At 42.1% G+C, this 6,730-nt stretch overlaps 1 long non-coding RNA gene across 1 annotated transcript in view; it reads left to right on the top strand.

The window, feature by feature from the left end:
* The first annotated feature begins 190 nt into the window (after positions 1–190).
* LOC144218140 (uncharacterized) overlaps positions 191–6,730 on the top strand; it is a 10,970-nt gene continuing 4,430 nt past the window's right edge. The window contains exon 1 of the long non-coding RNA XR_013331060.1: positions 191–657. This is a non-coding gene — a long non-coding RNA (uncharacterized LOC144218140). The remainder of the gene's footprint in view (positions 658–6,730) is intronic.

Genomic DNA, 6,730 nt, shown 5'->3' with positions numbered 1-6,730 from the left:
CCGCCCGCCTGCTTAGGTGGGCGGAGACAGTCGCGTGAGTTCGGCGAGCCTACATTCTCCCGCGCTATTAACCAGCCTGCCCCCTTTTGCACATGCGCATACATCAGCACTGGCCCCGTGAGTCATTGAGAGGCTCCTGGAGTTGCGCCTGCGCTGTAGACGCCCCTGCCGGAAGTGGGCGGGTCGTGTTCCAAGGCCTAAAGGGCGGAGGGATAAAGCGCGGCAAAGAGGGGAGTAGCTGAATGGAAAGCTGAATTGGGGCACTGTCCCAGATGCCCTGCTGAAGAACTACTGAGCCTAGAAATGTAAAGACCAGACTATGGTCACAGAGAACTTGCTTTTCGATTTTAAAAAGGTTTTACAAGATTATTCTTTTTACATGTGTGTTAAATGAAGATTTTAAGGAAAGAGAGGATTTCCCCTAAATTTCCTCCCCCCTCCCCGAATTCTTATATGTCTAGAAGACTTCAGGAGTCAAAGAGATATGTGAATGCCTATGTTCCCAGTTGGAGAACAAGTATTATGACCAACAACAACAAAAAAATCCAAAACAAAACAGCGTATGTTCTCGCCCACGGAAAACGTTCGTCCCTAGTCAGGAAACCATTAGGAAGATACGTTAACTAAGAGCCGGAAAAGAAACAACTCTGCCTCAAGGTAAGTGATTTTGTGTCGTTAAAATTGTAACTGCTCTGGAAGTCCCTTGTGTCAGTTCAACTGTATTTCATAAACATTTGTAGAAAGCGTATGATGTTTTATACTTGTGCACCTTACTGGATACTGGAGATTCAAAGATGAATATAACAATTCAGCCCTTAGTCTTGAAGAGTTCACACCGTGGGGCTCAAGGTTAGGACTCACCTGGGCAAGGTCTTGGAAGTAGGAGTGGTAGTGTAAAGTGGCTATGCAGATGGTCTTGACCTCAAGATGGGAGATGGTGGTATCCTATGAACATAGTGGGTATCCTGGGGGAGAGGAGATTAGACGCCAGTGGTCAGGAACCCTAGTGTATTCCTGAACTTCCTTTGATACATGGGATGAGGCAGAAGGTGACTTTTGGACCACAGTGACCCGTTTAAACAGGGAGAAGCTGGAAAACTGCCTAAGAATGTCTCAAGCTGGTGGGCAGAGAAACCTCCATGCCAAGAGTTCTGAATCCTAATCAAGGATCCAAACAACCGAGGAGAAAGAAAAAGTGATTCTTAGGTATTCTGATGAAGTTACTCAGATGTTCTACGGGGCTAGGGAGAAAAGATTTTACCTTTTGGATAACTACCATCTCCTTAAACTGCCTTCTCCTTGAGAGATTGGATCTTAGAAGGGTCCTAACTCAGGGCTCTTGGGTGGCTTCAGCTCCTGGGTTCAAGCCCTGTGTCGGGTTCTGTGCTGACAGCTCAGAGCCTGGAGCCTGTTTCTGATTGTGTCTCCATGTCTCCCTGCTCCTACCCTGCGCTTGCTCGCTCGCTCGCTCTCTCTCAAAAATACATAAAACATTAAAAGAGAAGGGTACTTACCCAAGAATGCACCTGCTGTAGAAAGAATGAACTGCTTCATAAATACCTTGCAAGGAACACAGAAAAATAGTGAAAAAGCAAACAAACCTTAAATTGACTCAAAATATACCCATTAGTACCCTTTTCCCCTTAGAGGATTCTCACAGGCCTCATGCTAAGAAGGGCTTTGTGTTTGGCTTAATGCTTTGCTGTCACATTTTGAAATTCTTAATTTCTTTAAAAAATTTTCAAACATTTATTTTATTTATTTTGAGAGAGAGAGTATGAGTGAGCCAGGGAGGGGCGGAGAGAGAGGGAGAGAGAGAATCTGAAACAGGCTCCTCACTGTCAGCACAAAGCCCGATATGGGGCACAAACCCACGAACTGTGAGATCATAACCTGAGCTGAAGTTGGACACTCAACCGACTGAGCCATCCCGGTGCCCCAGACACCAGACATTTCTGTTGTTAAAGACTCCCAGTTTGTGGAACTTTGTTACAACAGCCCTAGGAAGTTCTCCATAGCTCCTTAAAAAATACTTGATGAATAAAGTATAACTGTATTGTCTCTGACTTTTTAAAAGATGACAAAAGACCTATCAAGATAGTAACTGCCCCCCACCCCCCGTTTTTAAAGCAGTCTCCGTGCCTGCCCAGCGTGGGGCTTGAACTCATGACTCTGAGATTAGGAGTTCCATGCTCTACTGACTGAGCCAGCCAGGTGCCTCAACTATCCTTTCAATTCCAGTGAATGTTGAAAAATAGTCCTTTCCACAACGTACTTCATTTTCTCCCATTTTATAATCACTGTATTTGATACTGACTTTGTTCTGTGTCTCACCCATATCCCAGACCATGATAATGTGGGTGGAGTGGGTGGCTGTGGGTGGCTGTGGTTCCCTGCAGTGGACCCTTTTGGTTGCTCCTGAAATTCAGTGCCCTTTCCTTGATGGCAGATCTCCAAATGTATGAGCTTCCCCTCTTGTTCAGGTAAAGTGACTCCCACCTCTCAGACCCAGGGGGTAAATTATCATTGGGCAAGTCTTTTCTGTAAAGACAGTAAATACTTTTTGGCTTTAAGGGCCAAATGTTGATATATATATATGGCAGTAATATATAACTACACTTCTAAAATGTTGAATGAAATTGATATTGTGTCGCAAATAATATGGACCTCATTCATTACTCAAATTACACAGGCTGAGTGGCTTCTAAACAACTTTTATTTCTCACAGTCTGGAGGCTGGAAGTCCTGCCTGGTCAGGTAAATGCCCTCTTCCGGATTACAGACTTCTTGTTTCCTCACATGGTGGAAGGGGCTAGGGAGCTCTGTGGGATCTCTTTTATAAGGACACTAATCCTATTAGAGAGGCTCCACTCTCATGCCTAATCACCTCCCAAATGCCCCACTTCCTAATAACATCACAGTGGGGATTGGGGTTCCAACATGTGAATTTGGGGTACAGAAACATTTAAGCCATAGCGGGCCCTAAATATAAATCATGAATAAGAATATCTTATGGGGGTCCCTGGGTGGCTCAGCTGGTTAAGTGTCTGACTCAGTTTTGGCTCATGTCATGATCTCATGGATTTGTGGGTTCGAGCCCCTGTTCAGGCTCTATGCTGACAGTGCTGACAGTGTGGAATCTGCTTGGGATTCTCTCTGTCTCCCTCTCTCTGCCCCTCCCCTGCTCATGCTTGTCCCTGTCTCTCTCAAAAATAAATAAATAGACTTAAACAAATTAAAAAAAAAAAACAGGAAAAGAAAATCTCATTATCTTAGATACCATTCCAAGGAAGAGTTCTGTATTATAAATCCATTCCTATTTCCCAGATTGTTATCCGTTAGTTATTGTGGTAAAACAAACAGCACCTGTTTCTGGGTGGCGTAGAGCAATGAACTTTTTTTTAAATGTTTTATTTATTTTTGAGAGAGAGGCAGCAGGAGCAGGGGAGGGACAGAGAGAGAAGGAGACACAGAATCCGAAGACAGGCTCCAGGCTCTGAGCTAGTTGTCAGCACAGAGCCCGATGCAGGGCTCAAGCCCACGGAACCTGGTGATCATGACCTGAGCTGAAGTTGGAAGCTTAACCAACTTAGCCACCCAGGTGCCCCAAGTAATGAATATTCATTAGCTGTAGCTTATTTAGTTTTGCTGGTTCAGGCTGGCCTTGGTTAAGGCACTTCTGCACCAGATGTCTCTCACCCTCCCTCTGGAATCAATGGGTAGCTCAGAAATACTTTAGTTGCAATGACAGGAGTGTGAGAGAGCAAGTCTGTTCATTCAAGTGCTTTTTAAATCTTTGGTAACAGACTACGGGGCCAAATCTCAGATGAAGAAGTATAGGAAGTACACTCCGCCTAGGAGTATGCAGTGCTCTGTCGATCTGGTTACAATGAGTCCTTTACAACAAAATTTTCTATACAAGATACGTACCCAGTTATGGTGTGATGAAAACAAAAATAAAAATCCTGCACTGTAATTTACTAGATAATCTGGGCAGCTTTCACTCTCAGAATCTCAGTTTCCTCATCCATAATATACATAATAATGACATTTACTTCTAAGGATTGTTATGAGGAATTAAATGAAATAATGTTTGTGAAAGTGCATTGTAAACAGTTAACACCTGTCCACATTGAAGATGTGTGGAAAATGTATTTTTTTTAAAGTTTTATTCATTTTTTCTTTAAGTCCCAAAGTGGGACTCAAACGGATGACCCTGAGATCAAGAGTTGCATGCTCTTGGGGCGCCTGGGTGGCTTAGTCGGTTAAGCGTCCGACTTTCGCTTAGGTCATGATCTCGCGGTTCGTGGGTTCGAGCCCTGCGTCAGGCTCTGTGCTGACTGCCAGCTCAGAGCCTGGAGCCTGTTTCAGTCTGTGACTCCCTCTCTCTCTGACCCTCCCCTGCTCATGCTGCCTCTCTCTCTCCTAGGAATAAATAAAAATATTTAAAAAAAAAAAAAAGAATTAAGAGTTGCATGCTCTTCTGATTGAACCAGCCAGGCACCGCCGGAAAATGTGTAAATGGTGATATTTGGCCTGCTGTCAGCCAAAGTAGAGAGCTGGGAGGTGCTGAGCAGTTGGTAAATTCTTTACAGTGCTTTTTCTGGCAGGTGGCACTTATCTCCCCATTTCAAATAGCCCAAAAGCAGCTTTCATGAAAACCCACTTTGATTTTTTGTGAGCCATCAACCAAATGACACACTTTTCAAAGGTACTTCAAAAAGGCAGAAGGTTTGAACTCCTAGGGAGTATGAACCACTTTGGAAGACACTTTGGTGTGATCTGGTGAAATTGAAAATATGAATAACCTTGACTCAGGCGAGTATATTCTTTTTCTTCTTTTTTTTTTTAAAGAATCAGGATGAGACAGAGGAGTTTTTTTTTTTTTTATTTTTTTTTTTTTTTTCTAGGAGAGAGAGNCCCTATTTTTTTTTTTAATTGAAAAATTTATTAAAGTCAAATTGACATGCAGTGTTAGTTTTAGGTGCACAACATATTGAGTCAATGCTTCTATTCACTACTCGATGCTCACTGTGATTAAATGTAGTTACCATTGGGGCACCTCTGCCCCTCTCCCCTGGCTTGCGCTGTCTCCTCCTCTCTCTTGAAAATAAAATAAATAATAAATAAAAATTAAAAAATGTCCCGAATGGGCAAATCCATAGAGACAGAAAGTACATTAGTGGTTGTTAGAGAATGGGGATGAGGGGGAAGAGACCATGACTGCTAAAGGTGTGACGTTTCTTTTTGGGGTGATGAAAATGTTCTGGAATTAGTGCTGATGGCTGCACAAGTCTTTGAGTATACTAAAAACCACTGAATTGTGCATTTTAATAATTTTTTAAAAATGTTTGTTTATTTTTGAGAGAGAGAGCACGAGCGGGGCAGGGGCAGAGAGAGAGGGGGACAGTGGGTCCAAAGCAAGTTCTGTGCTGTGACAGCAGTAAGCCCTACGTGGGGCTTGAACCCACAAACTATGAGATCTTGACCTGAGCGGAAGTCAACCTGCTGAGCCACCCAGGAGCCCCCTGAATTATGCACTTTAAAGAGTGAGTTTTATAGTAGGTGACTCACATCTTAAAAGTTGTGATGAATAATATATATGTTTGAGTGCCTACTGTGTGCCAGGCACTGTGGTAGGCATAGGGATTGCAAAAATGAGCAAAGCTAGACAGAGCTCTGACTCATATGTAGTGTATGTCATGTTGAACACTGCATCACCCAAAGGATCCTGGAAGATCTTCAAAGGGAGGGCAATACCTGATTTATAGCATAGGACTTTCCAGTTATTTCTGCCTTGTAGCATTTCGTTATGACGAAACAAGGCTCCAGATCTCCTTTCTCGATGTAAGGAATTAAAGGCTGATGCCCACCGTGAGGGTAACTAACAAGTGGAAAGAGACCTTGAGTATAGAACGGAAAGGATGAAAGCATCACATTACAAAGATGTTTGATTTTTTTCTGCTTTTTATTTTATTTTGGGAAATTTCAAAAGAGAAAAAAGGAAGGAGGGAAAATTTTTACTTGGAGAAATATGAATATAGGAAAGTGCAAAAAACATGTACAGCTTAACAAAGAATTGTGAACTGTCAATAATGTAATAATGTTGTATAGTGACAGATGGTGACTAAATTTTTCTGTATATATATATATTTTTTTAAATAAATTTTTAAATAAAAAATATATAAATATATATATATATTTTTAGTAGTCTCCACGCCCAACATGGACCTGAGATCAAGAGTCATATGCTCTGCTGACTGAGCCAGCCAGGTGGGTGTAAAATGGTATCCAGAAAAAAATTTTTTCTTTCCAAGTAACTCCACACCCAAAGTGGGGCTCAAACTCACAAACCTGAGATTGCATCACACGCTCTATTGACTGAGCCAGTGAGGCATTCCTGATATCAACTATCTTTTTAACTTCAGCCATCCTAGTGGGTGTAAAATGGTATCTCATCATTTGATTTTTTTATCCCCCAGTGACTATAATAATGTTGAATTCAATAGATATTTGTCAAATGCAGAGATCAACAGGTAAGTTTCCAGTTTAAATAGCTGCACCAAATTTTTACACTGTTTTTTAAAATTAGAACTTTTGATGACTATCAAAGTAGTGGTTACCTTTGTGGGGAGGGAGGGAGAAAGTTATGATCAGGGAAGAGGAACATGGGGTTATCCAGAGTGATGGCAATCTTATTCTTGATGTGGGTCTTAGTTGCAAAGATAAT

This window comes from Crocuta crocuta, unplaced genomic scaffold (genome assembly GCF_008692635.1).
Source record: "Crocuta crocuta isolate KB4526 unplaced genomic scaffold, BGI_CrCroc_1.0 scaffold29, whole genome shotgun sequence".
NCBI classification, from domain to species: domain Eukaryota; kingdom Metazoa; phylum Chordata; class Mammalia; order Carnivora; family Hyaenidae; genus Crocuta; species Crocuta crocuta.
This window is presented reverse-complemented; position numbering and strand designations above follow the sequence as displayed.